Here is an 18,306-nt window from a genome sequence, read left to right on the forward strand (position 1 = left end):
GTGGCACACAGTTCCCATCCTGCAGCCTACCCAAGTTAAGGGAGACTCAGTTTTTTCTGAAGACTTATTCTGATGTGTAAGAGCCCTCTTCATGTTTTACATGGGTAAAGGGGAAACGTGGATTCAAAGGGGAAACAAGACTGTACATTTAGTTCTGTCCCTGAGATTGGCCAGCTCCTCCCGGCCCTTCAGTGCTGAAAGATAACTTCTGAAGCAGGGAGCCCTTTTAAATCAAGGAGAGATTTTGAATCCTGGATCAGGGTTCTAAATCACATGGGCACCCTACATGGATAGAAGAGGCTCTCAGTTTCAGAACTATCCCTCAATATGTGAGGGTCAGGGGGCAGCTGCGTGACCATGCGGGCGGAGCTAAACACATGGCGCCAAAGCTCTGAGTAATATGTGAAAATGATCTCACTCCCTTCTGCTCACAATATTTGGTGCAATAAAATGATTACAGAAGCCTAAGGCACATACCCAATTGCACCCCTAGTATAACTGCTGAAGAGGCCAAGTAATATGTGAGCCAACCCTTACACTCCTAGACAGTATGTCACAGCTGCTTACTGAGTTTTCCAACCAACACTGACATGTTATCAAAGCTTAAAGCCCCCCCCCACGTCTAATTGCTTTAACAATTTAACTAAATATCCCTGCAACCTACAGAATGCAAATATTTTTCAGCCCCCAAACAATCGCGCTGGAAGATGCATGAAGTGGACTGTAGCAAACAAAGAATAGGAAGCGTGGAAATCACTTGGCTTATTTAGTCAAAGGCTTCTTTTTTGAAAATAATGAGAAAAAGCCTTGTTTCTATGTTCTGAACCAAACAAAACATATTTATGGATTAAGCAGAAATGGTCTAACTAGAATGCACGGTTGCAGTGATACACAGAAATATTAGAAAATATAGTTTGCAACCTTGAAGTCTAGGTTTTTTGGGTTGCCACTGAAGAGGTTGCCTCCCCTTATCAGAGGCACTCTGTGCTCCGTGTGGCTTCATTTGTTCACTGCTGTAGTGCTGGAAATTATTACTTGGGTGTCTGTTGTGCATTTTGATCATTAGTTAAATGAGTGTCTTCTTTTCCAACTTTACTAGCAAAAAGGGATCTTGCACAAAATTTCAGATGTTGTATCCTAACCATTTTATACTCCTATCAGCCACTCTGGGAAGTCTTTACATGGATATAGATATATACCTATATTGCATTGCACTGGATTAAGCAAGCCTACTGCCACTTTGGAAGACAAATGCAATTCATGTTTTGGCCTGCTTGCTGTATATTTACACAGAAGATCGTGAAATTTCAGGCTAATCCAGCCTGTGATGTTCTGTAGGAAGTATATGACCTTTTGAAAGTGCCTCTCCCCAAACCTTTTTCGGTTTATTGTCTCTACCCCCTTTAACCTCAAAAGTACACTATAGTATGTTACTTTGGCAACTTAAGATGCTGCACTTGGCACACAACTTCTTTGCCTTTAATATTGATTTTTATATCATCAAACAATTGTGGTATACACTTATACTACTTAGGAATATTTATCCTGTTTGTGAAATTACTTAAAACCCACAGTGAAATGTTTCCCCTCTTTTGAAACAAAATGGTACACCTTTCTTCCCATACAGGTGGCGACAACACCATCTTCTACTTAGCTCCCTAATTAATTTCCCTGAGTATGATATAGCCTTTCAAACAAACCTTTGCGGTTGGATATACTTCACTTGGGATCCAAGACCACACTGATTAAAGAAGTCCCTTTAATCTCTTTATAGACTGTCTTAAACAAGAAGCATGCACAGCTCCTGCTTTAGCCAACATTGTTGTTTTTTCACAGCCACCAGCTGAATGCACACCCCAAACTCTTAAGTCTAAGAAGCAAAAGCAAATCTTTGCTCTTTAAATCATGAGCTGAGATATGAGAAGGAAAGGCAAACCTCTGCACTTTAAATCACAAGCCAAGGAAGTATGTTGTAAACTTGTGTATTTGTCTGCCTTCTTTTTAAGCATTCGACATTTAAATTAGGGCAGTGTAAAACTGCAGGTTTGTGTCTGTATGTGTGTGTGCAAGTATATTTTCATTTGTATTCTGGTTTTCTGAAATAATGCAATATTTCAGTGTGTTTTTTTTAATCTGGCACTGGGTATTTAGAATTCCAGTACCTGCAAGTGTGCTGCTTGCATATATTTGCCCTTTGAGTTATTCATGTATTATTTTCAACACAACACAGAAAAGGGGTCACAGTTACAGGGATCTGGAAAGCCACTCAGCAGCATAGAATCCCTACAATTCTCCTAATGCCTGCTGGATCTCCAGAAACCAATTTGTTCATAATTCTAACTAAAGTCACTTTGAATGATCTCCAGTTAGAAAAGTGGGAAATATTTTCTTTTAATTAACTAAGTGGTCAGTGGTAATTAACCTCAGGCATGCATGCATGAAATTTATTTACTCACATTCTTGTGTGTTTAGAAGTCACCAAGAATGGTTCTATAATTGGAGAGTTTGTTGGCCATTGACCGTGGCCTCTGATACTGTGATAGACATTTAAAGTTGTATCATGGGGGGAAAGTATTTTCCTTAGTATGATTACTTTATAAGGAAGTTTCAAATGCAAAACAGTTATCGTTAAGTATCTTATTTACTCTGACTGCCAGTAGGCTAATGACGGCTTCAAATACCTTGCCTTGTGCATTCTTCTCTAACATAGCTGATTCTATCAGATCATTCAGTCCATTCTCTTCTACAGCTTCCTCAGCTTGCAAGAGGAAGAAAACCAACCAACTCTTCAAAATCCACAAAAAATAAGAATGACTGGAATAGTTAAATGATGTTTAGTTCATTTGGGGAATGGCACAAGTGAGCTAATGGCAATATTTCATGTAGCTTTTACTGTCTATAACCAAACTAGTCAATTTCTCCTTAGTCTTGCTCAAAACACTTCTGTTTATAAGATTTATAAGCCATGTTGGCTAATAGGCATTAACTGGAATTATACAGCCACGAGAGTGGCTGTATACTACAGTCAGCGGGGATTTTTCACATTCCGCAATGTTAAATGGAAAATATTCCCCATGCCATTCTGAGGCTTCCCATAAGCTCATTTCAAAACAAAACCTTACAAAACTTATAGTTCTGAACTCAGAAACGCTTGCTTAACAACCCTGTCAATTTTCATGGCGATACACAAAACAGTCAGAGAGAATCGAGAGTTCAAAGTCTAAAAAGAGAGAAAAAAACTCAGAGCCCTTTTGGACTTTTTTCTGCGAGTTCTCATAATCTGTTGAAATTCATTAAAAATCAGCCATGTTCACAGAGTACCTGTAATCCTAATACAGACTTTGCCCCATACTCTGACCTTCATCTACTGCAGTTTAAAAGTTTAAAAAATGCCTGGTTGATTTTTAATTAATTTAAGAAATTTTGGCTGGAAGCCTATTATAATGCTCAGTAAGGACCAACTGTCAGTGTTCTAAAAGCCTCACAGCTGCTGGGCTTGGCTAATTAGAGGGCCACACCCACACCAGACTTTGATTTCATGCGAGACAGTCATGGCTTCCCTCAAAGAATCCTGGAAAGTGTAGTTTCCAAAGGGTGCTGAGAAGAGACTCCTATTCCAATGAGAGAATGGTTAACAGTCAGCCACTCTGACTGAAGGTCTATGAGGGGAACAGGGCATCTCCTAGCAACTCTCAGCACCCTTCACTAACTACACTTCCCAGGATTCTCTGAGAGAAGCCATGATTGGCTTTGAGCCATGCTTTGAGAGAAGCCATGATAAATTCTTTTAAATTATTTTTAAAAGTTGTGTTTTTAAATTTGTGTATTTGTTTTTAATGTTTTTAGTTATTGTAAACTGCCCAGAGAGCTTCGGCTATGGGGTGGTATATAAATACACTAAATAAATAGATAAATAAATAATGATTGTCCAAAGTGTAATAGAGGCCTGGTGTGGATGTGGCCAGGGACAGCTTTGTTTTAAATTTGGGTGGGAGGTAGGGTTGCCAGGTTCAGGGCCTGAGACTGATCCTGTATCTTTAGGAGAAGAGAAAGTCAGCCAAGTGCTGGTGTTCTTGCAACATCGTAATGGGAAAAACCACAAGGTAGAATTGTCCCTTCCCCCTGCCCAACTGTGAAAGATACAGAAGACGTCTTGGTTGGCAGGCCCAGCCTGGTCAGTTTTACCTATCCTAATCATGATTGCATAGGAGTATATCCGATTCAACTCAATAATCATACAAATGATCAGACCTGCCTTTCCCCTCCTTCCCCTTTCCTCTCCCTTTCTCCTCCCCTCTTCCTTCTTCCGCCTTCCCTGCCCACTCCAGCCCTCCCCCCCTCCCCCCCAGTCAGTTTTACCTATCCTAAGCATGATTGTACGGGAGTAAATCCCACTGAACTCAATAAACATGCAAACGACCACATCTGTCCTTCTTCTCCCCTGCCCCTCCTGCCTGCTCCCATCCCAGTCCTCCCCTCTGCCTTTCCACCCCTCCCTCCTCCCCCTCCTCCCTTCCCCATCCCCTGTGGTCAGTTTCACCTATCCTAAGCATGATTGCTCTGTGTGTGTGTGTGTGTGTGTGTGTGTGTGTGTGTGTGTGTGTAAATCCCACTTAACTCAATAAGCATGCAAATGATCAATCCATTCTCAGCAAACTTGCACAGGATCCCATTTCTTACCTCCCGGATTAAAAAGCAGGGAAATTCACTAATAGCAAAAAACCTGGCAGTTTAAGAATGTACCTATAGCCCACAGATATTTCTACCAAACTTTAAAAACCAGGGAAATTGGGCAGCTATAGTGAATGCACCAGGGGAGCAGGAGACCTGAACTTCTCTCTGAGATATCGTATTGCCCTACAAATTGGTCAAAATGCAAACACAATTTGGGTTGGTCTTTCACAGTCCAATCCACTTGCTGTGTAGCTTGGAAGAATTTGGTAACATGTGCCTCTGAGCATATGGTGAGTGGTGGCAACACCTGTAATCAGCCCAAAGAATAGAAAGAAGATATGTCCTGTGCTGATCTTGTTTTAGCATGGAGGAAGCAACATTATTAAGACAGTTGATATAGTTCAGATGGTCACTTTAAATATGTCTGATTTACTTTGCAATTTTAGTGACGTTTCCTACAGGAAATCATTTTCTTTTGCTTTTGTTTCTATGAATATGTGAAGTACAGCAACACTTTGCAAAATTTATACTAAAAAAATTCCAAACATAATTGTGGAATAATGGCACTGACGTCTGCAAAATAGTCTCCAGTGGACCTCAGAAGTGTCTCAATTTGCACAAGATAAAACAGTGGGAGGTGAAATATATTCTAGCAAAATTCTAGGTGTGCTCAATGTTTTTAATTGATCATGAACACCTTGCCATAAATAAAGTGGTTTAAACATAGCAGGCTAAAAACATGCATCCTCTTTTTTCCAACAACTAGAGTCATTGCTGAAGTAGCAGCATATTGTAATCAGTCTGATTTTACATTAAACTGCAGTTTCAGGTCCAACTGTTAATGCACCCAAAATAGAAATAGAACATAACCTCCAGTTTGAAACAGAAAAGGCTATCTTCACCATCATATGACACTGACCAATAAAAAGGCTTTGAAATTAATAAAAATAAATTTGACACAGATTTCTAGGATGAATAATGAGGGAAATAAAATGTTCTAGATTCTCTGTAGAAACATTAGTAACACAGGAAAGAAGCAAAGTAAGAAAAACACCAACAAACATACATAAATATAATTCTCCATCTTTGGAGATGGCAGGTGTTGCCACCACTTACCATATGCTCAGAGACACATGTTACCAAATTCTTCCAAGCTACACAGCAAGTGGACTGGACTGTGAAAGACCAACCCAAATTGTGTTTGCATTTTGACAACTTTGTAGGGCAGTACAATATCTCAGAGAGGAGTTCAGGTCTCCTGCTCCCCTGGTGCATTCACTATAGCTGCCCAATTTCCCTGGTTTTTAAAGTTTGGTAGAAATATCTGTGGGCTATAGGTACATTCTTAAACCACAAGGTTTTTTGCCTATTAGTGAATCAATTAATTATTCCCCGTAGAGCAGGGATGGGGAACCTGTGGCCCTCCATATGTTGCTGGACTCCACTCCCATCAGCCCCAGCCAGCACGGCCAATAGCCAAGGATGATGGAAGATGAAGTCTAAGAACATCTGGAGGGCCATAGGTTCCCTTCTGTGGAGGATGAATGGACTGAGCATGAAGGTGCCTATTTCTGACATACAAGAGAGTCACAGATCATACGTTGTGGTTGACAGTTTGGTCTCCCATAAAACGAATAAGCCTCAGCATTCTAATTATGAGTTATATATAACATTTTAGTTGGAACTACTTGCCCTAGATAGTGCACTCTAGAGGAATTAACGTATTTTGCCTACAAAAAAGCTACTTAGCTTTCAAACATGAATGCTGCAGCACTAATGAATTAAGAGATCACAAAGAAAAACATTCAGTTAAAATGAGTAGATGTCTGAACCTACAGGTTCCGTGGCCCACATGTAACAATGCACAACACTTCAAATTAGATCAGTCATTTCCCCTCAACACCTCAATTTATTCATTTATTTATTTATTCAGAGTTTGCTATTTTCTTTATGCCAGGGATGAGGGAAGGAAAGCATTTCATCCAATTCATTTTCTTTCACAATTTTTCTTTCACTTTTACTCTGTCAAATGGAGGATGACAACTGGAGGAAAATATTAGACTACATCAAACAAGCAAGCATATGTAAAATTGACAAGGTAGCACAAATTTGTAATTAGCAATAAGCTGTTGGAGTTAAGATCATTTGTCATCTTACGTATTTGCTCAATTTCAGAAAGCCGGAACACTGAAGAATTCAATCATTCATTTAAAACATATAATGCTAATTAAAGTTTAACTGCCAGGTTTCTGCATGCAGAAGCCTTTTTGCATTGGTAAAGAATTTAGAGCTCAGCCACCAGGGGTAGCCAACATTACCTTACTAATACAGTCAACCTGAGTAAGATAAATCACTTCTTGCCAACAGAAATTAACTCCACTGCCAGTTAAGCTCCCTCCTTTCTCATTGCTTCATATGCCCTGAAACGGTATATATTTTCTGATTCAAGATAAAGTATTATCAAGTATCAGAAACTAAAAAGCTTACCATATAAAAATAAAAACACTGATCTTTTCTAGCCCATTAACTGAAAAACCAATTGCAATTGCGGCCAATTGATGCCCATAATGCATCACACAGAAAAAGCCACAACTTCTCAGAACATTCAGATTCATTTTTCTTTAAGGCATAAATATGTTCTACAAACTAGAGTTTTTGATGGAATTCTGTATTCAGTTATATGCCATAAACCCAATTGGCTTCAGCATGAGCAAGTGAATAGAGCTGAATGTAGGACTTTTCATTTATAGCCTTTCCAAAATTAAGGATGATCAAGGGATATAAAACACACTCTGGGAGTAAGCCCTGATTTTAATACGACGTTTCTGAGTAGACATGCTTAGGATTGCTCTGTGAGGCTACAATACTAAACACATATACATGGGAGTAAGTCTCATTGAACTGAATGGCCCTTACTCCTGACTGGACATGCATAGGCTTGCACTTGTTAGGAAGAGTTTCTCAAAGCACTTTAAATCTATAAAATTGCAACATAATTTAGTTAAAGGGGGGCAGGGTAACTACTGATTCTCTCCCAAAATTGGTATTTTCCAAATTTGTTGACTATAGACAGCAAGTATTTCCCTTGTTGAAAGTACAGACACCATAACATTTTCTCCTTTAACTGACCAAAACTTTGCTTAAATTAATTATCTTATTCAAACAAGCAAATTACAAATCCATAAGTAATGTTTGAGATCTTCTGTCACATTAAGCTCTAAGGGTTGCCTTTTTTTTGCAGAGTGCAAAACAATTTTTTAAACTATTGGAAAAGTTCATCAGCATCACATTAATAAGAGTCCAATATTTCTACTAGCATTTCTGCCTTAATGAGAACCTAATTTCTTTGTTACTGCTCAATTCTGCTTCTCTAGAACACTCCCTCTTTCCAATGAATCATGTATCCCTTGAAAGAACAGGATTCAGTCATTCTTAAATTTGCTCAAGTCAGAGAACATAATCATCTCCAAAGCTAAGTGCAATGCAATAATTTGGCATATCAAATTATCAACACGCTAAAACTGAGAAGGTTTCAGATCAGGGCTCTCTTCATTTGTTCTTCATGTTTCTTCCACCAAAAAAATTGTTTAGTGCCAATGATGCAAAACTCACAGGAGCCCATCCCAGAGGGCTTTACAATTTACATTGGCCCATCAAGCCTGGAACTGGGCAGAGATCAGTGAATTTATGAAGAATAGGGACCATAAAGTGGAGCATCTGGATAACAGAGGAGCAGGTGGGGCAAGCCTAGTTTGGGTTTCCACAACAGAAGGAGGCTGTTCACTCCTTTTTTGATTGGAACATAGGAAGCTACCATGTTCTGAGACAGACCATTGGTCCATCTAGCTCAGTACTGTCTACATTGACTGGCAGTAGAGGCTCTCCAGGGTTTCAGGCAGGAGTTTCTCCCAGCCCTATCTGGAGATGCTGGGGAATGAACTTGGGATCTTCCGCAGACAAGGCAGATGCTCTGCCACTGAGCTACACTTGCTTGAGTAGTCTGGAGATAGTCTGGAGTCTACAAAACCACATATAAAGGTAACAGGCATAGGTCAGTCATACAAGCCAACATTCACTGAGGAACGCAGTCCTAAAAGACCAATAAACGGGGCACTTCAAAATCATAGCAGATTATTGTCACAGCTTTTCTTTTTAATGACAGCAGGAAGCACTGGAGTGACATTGGCAAGAACCCATCAAGGCAAGCGTTATCACAATAATGGTTTACAGAAGATTCCCTGCATTCTTTACTATAGCTTAATTTTAAATACTGGAAGGCTTGAGCTCAAGATGGCTCCTTAACCTGAAGAATGTGTTGCTAATGTAGGGACTGAAGTAGTCATTTCCCCAGTCTTTTCATTGCAAGAAGCGTTTACACTGCCTCACATAACAAATTGCAGAGTGTTTTGCTAAGATTTCATGATCTTAAGGCGACAATGCTATACATACGTATTTGGGAGAAAGTTCCACTGACTTCAGCAGGACTACTATTAAGTAAAATTACTCAATTACTGATGTGTTGGATTTTCATTTGCACTGTTTTGTTTTTATGGCATGAACTGCTTTGGTATTTTCCTCAGTAAATAAAAAGTGGTATAGATTTTAAAAATAAGTAAATAAACATACGTTGAATCAGTCTTGATGGTTGTGATCCTAAGCACAGTTATGGGCAAATAGGTTCCACTGAAATTAATACCACCTGCAAGTAATAAATGGGTTTAGGCTAGAAGTATAACCTCAAGAGAGAGAGATGCAAAGTCATCTAGCTGTAATGTGAACTAAGAGGAGCAGAGTATGTTATTTCAGATGCTGACAGGTTACATTTTGTTGCTTATTCTGTAGTTAAATTTGTTTGTATGGAAAATCATTTCAAAAGGACAAGTGAAAAATTAAAAAAAAATTTACATGTTATTTCCTGAGAAACTCCAAATATCACAAACCCTTTCAGAAACTCAAATATGACTCAATAAGCTATCTAGCCAATTCCCACAAGAAACAGTTTCTTGTAAGGGACCCATTAAAATCACAAATCCTAGATTTTTAAAAAAGATTGTTTCTTTCTTACTGATATACATTTAGAAAAGTCAGATCCTCTGTTTTAAGAGAAACACAAATATTTAAGACAAGGATTAGAGATTTTGAAAAACCAATATGGAGAACAGCAGCTAGAAATCTTTGTTTTTAAAGTTAGTAGCAGCTTAATATTTATGCATTTGTACATTTGGCCAATCAAATATTAACTACCTTTAACACAAGTGTTGTGGGTCCTGAATAACTTTAATCCAAGTATTCTTTTGTTGCTTCCATACTCACAGAAAAAACACACACCACCAAACACTTCTACTTCCTACCATCCAAAGCAAAGAACTGTCACCTTTTATTCAGCATGGGAAGGGGGAGCAAAGTGGGTTCAAGTATTCTACTCTGTACAAAAAAGATGGGGAATCTATGGTCCTCCAGATGTTGCTGGACTGGACTCCAACTCTCATCAGCCCCAGCCAAGATAGCCAATAGTCAGGAATGATGGGAGTTGTAGTGCAACAACGTCTTAAAGGTCACAGGTTTTCCCCATCCCTGCTGTAGAAGTTAGAAAAGGTGTTGGTCCCTGGCAAGACAAGTATCTCTGGCATTGGAGGAAGTTAGTTTGCGTAAACAACCACAAATTACCAAGTACCAGCCAAAAACTAACACACCACAGCACTGTTGCAAAATGAATGGAAATCAGGCACAAACGAGTAGTGTGGCTGGTTGTTTTTAAAGCTGCTAGCAAGAATCCTGAAAGGCAGTCTGAGCAGTGTGGAGGCTCTTCTTTCTCCAAAGTAGTCACGTTAATTTAGGATGGGTCTGAGGCTCGTGAGAACACGACACACCTCGCTACACAGCCGTCAAGTCCGCCTCATCGCATGTGTCTGGAGCTTCGGGGGGAGAGAATAATTTGCAAACCCCAATACCTATGTTCGAGCCCCATGACACCGTCGCAAAATCCTGGCTAGTCCCTGGCCAGTTCCCGCTACATTCGAAAAGGACACCAGTCAATTCAGTCACTCACTTGAGGGCAAGCCTGTGGCTCTCGCTCCAGAAAGCACCAAGGTGTGAGAAGACAAGCCCCACTAGCCCGCCGCCACCAGCTGTGCGTGCACCCCAGCTCCCTTACCAGACTCCGGGCTGCGCGCTCTTCTTCCCAGCTCTGGACCTGCCGCGTTTGCAGGACTCGAGACGGAGCGGAAAGGCTGAGTTGCTGGCGACACGCAACTCCGCCTTTGGCTTGCTTGCTTCGGTTCCCTCCCCGTGGCAGCTCCGCTTCGACGTTGGCGAGGACGGGAGCAAAGCGAAGGCGAGTATGAAACGGCCCAAAAGGCAACGAGCTGCGGAGTCACACGAGCAAAGGGAGGGGAGGGGGGGAGGAGGAAGCAGAGAAAGAAAGAAAGAGGGAGGAAAAGAGAGAAGTTTCCCGCCGGCCAGCGCAGTGTCTTCTCAGACGCCTAGGAAGGGCTCACTTCCCCATAACGCGCGTCACGACCACCCGCAAGCCCTCAGGAACCACTCGCAGCCTCCGCAGTGGTGCATGCCCGTAGGAAAAAGAAGCTACTCAGCCCTCTGCGAGCGCATATTGGATTAGAGAGCAGCCCATGCGCGCCACAGAAAGGGTGGCTGTTTAGGCAAGGGTGGCAAGCGGCTCTAAAGTCCCGCGCAGCCGCTCTCCCTAGCCTTTTCCTCACCGGTCCTCCTCGCATTCTCCGGCGGGGACGACGGCGGGTGGGCTGCCTGCAGGACGGGGAAGTGTGCCTTCCTCCCTCAAGCGACCGGGTTTGGCTTGGAGGGACTTGGCGCCTCCCGCTGCTGGGCCGCACTTGGTATCGTCCTCCACACCCCACACATACCACGCTGCTTAGCGTAGGGCAGGGAGGAAGTTACAAGGAAGTCCCAAGAAAACAAAGTGACGCGCTGTCTTTGCTCGGCTGGCTGGGGAAGGAGAGTTTGTCTGTTGTGAGCGTGTGAGCAGAGCCCTAGCGGAAAGCGTCCGGGCAGGCGAGAGAATAGGGGCTCTGCTCACACACCCCTTTGAATAGATCTTCTGCTCGGCCGCTTCCAGTCTGAATCTGCAGGCAGCAGCATTGCCTCTGAGCCGGGAGTGTGTGTCCCAACTACACTACCTACGATTGCTCCATAACTAATGCTATTAATCCTGCTTTTTTTTTTTATTAAGATATGTCTTGTTTTGTTTGACGGTGCCTGCAAGTTAGCATTTTCCCTGGCATTGTTTTAAAAAACCGACTCTGTAGTGCACTAGCCGTCAACTTTTTAAACCCGGGATCCACGCTAACCTGCAACATGAAACTCACTTTAAATTGTGTTACATCGAGGATGGGGTAACCTGCCTTTCGCCGCCGCCCCAGATGTGCTTAAACTCCAACTTCCACCAGTATAGCCAAATGTCAGGGATGATGGGAGCTGCAAGTCAACAACATCTGGAGGGCACCAGGTTCTGGAAGTTTAGCGGCAAACGATCCTACATCTAGTGGATAAGGACTGAAAGAGTTTGAGATCCTCTCCCTGATAGGCATCTTCGTCTTCCCCTCCCCCCCTCTTTTCTCCCCCATGTTTCTCCTTCGTGTAAAAAAGGGGGGGCAAACACCCAAAGGAAATTGGTAAGTGCTATCAGTGGTGCAGGGACAGCCAGTGTGGCTTAGTGGTTAGAGTGTTGGACTATGGCCTGGGAGACCAGGGTTCAAATCCCCACACAGCCATGAAGCTCACTGGGTGACCTTGGGCCAGTCACTGCCTCTCAGCCTCAGAGGAAGGCAATGGTAAACCTCCTCTGAATACCCCTTACCATGAAAACTATTCATAGGGTCGCCATAAGTCGGAATCGACTTGAAGGCAGTCCATTTCCACTTTCATCAGTGGTGCAGACACATCAGCCTGAGGACTAGTCGGGCAGTGGTGGATAGTCTGGGAACTCTAGACTTTATAGGGTGCTTCCAGGTGGGTATTGTGAGATGCGGGCTCTTCATGCATACATATTTTGTCATCAAAATGTCAGCCAGCATCCCCCCCCCATCTGGATTTAGCCTTTTCTGGGGGAAATCTGATAAATTTAAAAGACCTGTTGTCAGCCACTTGTGACATCTGAATCTTACAATGTTAAGCTCCTGTCTGAAAGCCTCTTAAGCTTGATTGAGTATCTGCACTCAGATCTTCCTCAGTATTAACCAAAACATTACGTGGCTTTCAGATGGGGGCTTAATATTGTAAAGGGTCATTCAGATATTGCAAAGGAGTGGTTGGCAACAGGTTTCTTTTAACTTTTTACCTTAGTGCTTCCAGGCTTGCTATTTTCAGGTTTATTTAGGCAGCTTAGCAAATAGATGTGGACGTTCTGGACAATAGTACCAAATTTTTCCTTCATGCTACCCATTGCCATAGCATTCCATTTTTGATAGAAACCACTTTCTCTAGATGCATCATGGTGGCAACCTTGAAAATTTATGTAAAAACTTGTATCTATCAATAACTCATCTTCTAAACCAATTAGAATCACAATGTTGGTGTCTAAATATACATTTTCTGGGTCAAGGAATACTACTATACCATTTAGAAAAGCAGCAGTTGATTATTTGGTCAAAAATAAAATAAGCAGACCAATCAGTATGAGAAATTGTCCTTAAATGTCTTCCATTGATTTCTTTGTTGGTGTTCCACATAATTTCACTGCAGCCATGATCAAGCATTGAATGAAAGTGCTGCACTGGGCTACAGAATTCCTCAATCCTTATATCACTTATAGCCTTTGATGCACCACTCTATGCTCTTGCCAAGTTCACTCGGAAAAGTTCATAGCAATGTTGGCTGGCCTGCCCGTAGAGATAGCGATGTGGAAAACATATGGTGACTACTTGGAGGGATCCGGGTGGATCAATGCTCTGACCAGAGCTTGGAAGATTACTTTTAAAAAGTAGTAAATTACAGTTACAGTTACATGGCCCAAAAAGTAGTAATTACCGTTACAATTACAATTGCTCTGAAAGTAACTGATTTCTTTACTTTTCCTCCAAAGTAATCACTACAATTGCACTTCAGTTACTTTTTTAAAAAAACGCCTACAAGGTGCTGGCCTTGGCTGCTGCACATCTAAGTAGCCTAAAACAACTTTAAAAATAAACAAACACATACAGAGGTAGTAGAATAATTATTTTTATTCATAAGATAGCAATGGTGGTCTCTCCGCTGGTAAGGGTGGTGGGGAGGGAGTCAGAGGCCACAGCTCAGATCTTTGCACATCAAACCAAGTGCAACCCCCCACACTCAGCCAGCCAGCATAATCTCTCTCACTTAACCACCTCCCAGACCCTGCCCTGCCACCAACTAAGGGACACTCACTCAAGCAAACATTTTCCCCTGAGATGCAAAAAAGTTAAAATACTGCAAATGCAGCACAGTAGCCAGAGAGGGTGGGGGAGGCCACTTTATGTGCCAAGTGCAAACACAATATTCTCTCTCTCTCTTTCTCTCTCACACACATGTTGTCATCTTTCACCTCCACAGTTCTTTATCTCCATTCTGCTGCTGCCACCTTCTCTTCCTTTATCCATGTTCTTGACCTCCAGATCCTTTTCCCCTCCACTCCATTCTTCACCACCACTATCCATTTTTTAAAACAATTGTTTTCTCCACTCCACCCCGTCTCACTCTCCACCTCCTCCCTCGTCGCCTCCTACCCATCCACAGAGCATGAGGAAAGAGCAACACTGCACAGAAGCCCATTATGAGGCACATTATTTTCATCCACAAATCAGAGGAGCAGAAGACTTCCCCTGCTCCCCCCCAAGTAATGCCCAAAAGTAATTCTGGAAATGTTACAATTACTCCACAAAAGTAGTAAAATTACTCTTAGTTCTATTACAATCAAAATGTAAAGGAATTACCCACTCGTTACCCAAAAAGGTAATGAATTACAAGTAATTCGTTATTTGTAACTAGTTACTTCCAAGCTCTGGCTCTGACACAAATGGGAATTGCATCATTAGGCACCACCAACTGTTTCCTGAAGGCCTCATATCTCACTAGAACAAGGTACATTCACCAGGTGATTGCTTTGGCTCTGGAAAAACTCCAGGAGGATGCTTTCTTGAACACTGAAGGAGCACAAAGGTGATGAAGCCAATGAGGTATAGAGGCAGGAAATTGTTGTTATCAAGGTTTACTTCTATCCCGCCTTTTGGCCAAAAGGCCCTCAAGGTGGCTTACAAAAGTAAACACAAATATAGAAATACATATCAATAAAAATAGTACATTTTATAAAAATTAAATAACAAGGTAATAACATTATTAAAAAGCAACAATAACAAGGAAATGGTACAAAAGAGTCCAGCATCCAATGCTGGGATACAATTCTTAACATGGAACTTCTGGGCCTCATCTTGTGGGTCATTCACAAAACCAACAACAGATTCTAGACCACCCCAGTTGACCTAACCCATGAACAAAACAAGTGGTCAGTGATTCTGAGGGTTTAGTCGGGGTGACTGAGTAGCCTTCAGGAAATGGATGGTTTCAGGGCCTGAATAAGCAAGGCTACTGAAGAAGTTTAAAGATAACTACCTCCCAAAAGAAACAGAGGCAGAGTGTGGCTATCATCATGAAGAGGGATTTTCCGCACAGAGAAGGTTTAAGGAACAGGCTTTGAGTCTATGTCAGGTCATGAATGAGCTTGGAAACTTTCATGAACGGCTATGATGAGTTACTGGCTCTAGACACCAAATATTTTTGATGGATCTGTGGTGGGCACAGTGTGAACAGTGCAGTCTAGGAAAGGATCAGTATGACAGATACTGCAAAGTGATAACTGATCACACACTGATCATGAGTCAGTTAAGAAGAATGTCCTTCCTTTCTTAAGTTGTCCATGGCCAGAAGCCAAGACAAAACAAGCGCAAAAGATCTAACTCAAGAGAGATGTTTCTCTGTTCTCACCATATATCATGATGCATCGGAGTGACATGAGTACATTCTTAAGCCAGAGAGCCATCCTTTCCCCCCTTCACCATCTGATGGTGGAAAATTGTGCTTACAAAAGAAATCTGATCTGCTGATCATTCTGGCCAAGGACACCCAGAATGATCCTCTTGATTCCATTGAAGTGAAGTTTCTTCATGGACCTGCTATTGTACACTTGCTCCCCACTGTTGACATTGTGACATTTGATCAGGTATTTGTTCCACACATCATAAAACAACTAGAAGACTTCCAAAAGAGTTGATATAGTATGGGACACATACATCCCCAATAGCATCAAAGAGTTCACTAGAGAAAAGTGAGGAAAAGGCGGAGAAAGGTTGTAGGTAAGAACAAGCTCCCAGGAAACTGGGTCAACTTTTCCCCAAACAGCTTAGATGGTGTACATGGTTCTCCCCCTCCCCATTTTATCCTCACAAAAACCCTGTGAGGTAGGTTAGGCTTGAGAAGTGTCTTCTTGATATATAAGAATATGTGTCAAAAGCATGTGGATCATATGTGTCTATTAAAGAATCATTGCAGAGAATAACTTTCAAAGTACTGAAGCCAAACATTTGCACTATCCCTCATTTTAAGAACATAAGAACATAAGAAGAGCCTGCTGGATCAGGCCAGTGGCCCATCTAGTCCAGCATCCTGTTCTCACAGTGGCCAACCAGGTGCCTGGGGGAAGCCCGCAAGCAGGACCCGAGTGCAAGAACACTCTCCCCTCCTGAGGCTTCCGGCAACTGGTTTTCAGAAGCATGCTGCCTCTGCCTAGGGTGGCACAGCACAGCCATCACGGCTAGTAGCCATTGATAGCCCTGTCCTCCATGAATTTGTCTAATCTTCTTTTAAAGCCGTCCAAGCTGGTGGCCATTACTGCATCTTGTGGGAGCAAATTCCATAGTTTAACTATGCGCTGAGTAAAGAAGTACTTCCTTTTGTCTGTCCTGAATCTTCCAACATTCAGCTTCTTTGAATGTCCACGAGTTCTAGTATTATGAGAGAGGGAGAAGAACTTTTCTCTATCCACTTTCTCAGTGCTATGCATAATTTTATACACTTCTATCATGTCTCCTCTGACCCGCCTTTTCTCTAAACTAAAAAGCCCCAAATGCTGCAACCTTTCCTCATAAGGGAGTCGCTCCATCCCCTTGATCATTCTGGTTGCCCTCTTCTGAACCTTTTCCAACTCTATAATATCCTTTTTGAGATGAGGTGACATTTTCTAAAATTAGAGCAATCTGATCTGTTGAGTATCATCAAAAGCACTCAGTACTAATATTATGATTATTTGGCACAAGCAGCTATAGCTAAGTGTTGATCACAGGAATTATGCCAAGACCAATCTTGAAAAGGAGAATTCTTTTAGCCGTTTATATACCATCAGGAACCAAGAAGGCAAGTGGAGGTTTTGGAGCATGATTTCATGTTTAGGTTCTTTATAATGGAAGCATTAGAAGCATGCTTTTGAAAGTGGAGACAACTGTATTAGACGGAGAAAGACCTCAGGTTTGCAGCCTGATCCTATGCACGCTTATATGGGAGTATGCCTAACTGAACTCAGAACGACTTATTTTTAATTAAATATTAAATATACACAAGTTCAGGGTATAAGCACTAAAATTGTGCATTTAAAAGGGAAATAATTATTTAATCTATTACAAACACGCTCACTTTAAGTACCTAGGAAGCAGATTTGAGGGTTCTGATGGAAAATTCTAACAGTAATTTGATGTATTTGAATTTTCAATTGATAGCACTATATTGAATATAATTACTGTGTTTCTATAACATCTTCTAACAAGAGAAGGAGGATACAATTGTTATCCAGTGTGCTGTTGTAGTTAAGAGTGTTGGACTGGGACCTGGGAGACCAGGGTTCAAATCCACATTTAGCCATGAAGCTCACCAGGTGACCTTGGGATGATGACTGCCTCTCAGCCTACCCTAGGTCACAGAGTTGTTCTAAGGATAAAGTGGGAAGAGGGACAACCATGTACATCAACTTCACCTCCATGGAAGCAAGGCAGGATGTAAATGTAATAATATAAATAAATAAGTCCCTAGCATTACATAATTAGGAGGACAGATCTGATCTGCACATAGAAAAGTGCTTTGTTCTGAGTCAAACCATTGGTCCATCTACTGACTAGCAGCAGCTGGATTTTAGACAGGAGACTTTCCAAGCATGTATTTTACCAGTGATCCATATGGATTCTTGTGGCCCATTGTACTTGATGTGGTTCAAGAAATTTGTGACATTTGTGCTACAGTATAATGTCAACTTGAGGGCTTTATAGCTCGGTGAGAGATTTATAGCCCCAGCATTTCCAGGGGATTGAACCTGGGAGCTTTTGCATATAAAGGATGTGCTTTACCACTGAGGTGTAGCCCTCAGGTTGACACTATATTGTAGACTAATGGTACTAACAACTTCTTGGAGTACAATGGACCAGAGTAATACAATACATGCTCTCCTTGCAAAAGGCCCAGGTTCAATTCCTGGCATCTCTTGTTACAAGCACCTTATGCAGCAGAACTGAGAAAGATCTCTGCATGAAAGACTGAACAGCTACTGCTATTCTGCATAAACATTACTTAGCGCTCTGCCAGACTGCCACTATTTTCAGG

General features: G+C 41.7%; 1 protein-coding gene across 3 annotated transcripts in view; it reads right to left on the bottom strand.

Annotated features, from left to right (window-relative positions):
• The window catches only part of HPCAL1 (hippocalcin like 1), a 119,647-nt gene extending 108,054 nt beyond the window's left edge, over nt 1–11,593 (bottom strand). The window contains exons 1-2 of one of the 3 annotated variants that reach the window (XM_061622782.1): nt 10,829–11,384; nt 9,301–9,373 (exon numbers count right to left, since the gene is read on the bottom strand). The gene's annotated coding sequence lies outside the window, so the exon portion shown is untranslated. The other 2 variants (XM_061622783.1, XM_061622781.1) reach the window with 2 other exon arrangements.
• Nucleotides 11,594–18,306: the final 6,713 nt, after the last annotated feature.

Source organism: Rhineura floridana, chromosome 4 (genome assembly GCF_030035675.1).
Source record: "Rhineura floridana isolate rRhiFlo1 chromosome 4, rRhiFlo1.hap2, whole genome shotgun sequence".
NCBI lineage: Eukaryota > Metazoa > Chordata > Lepidosauria > Squamata > Rhineuridae > Rhineura > Rhineura floridana.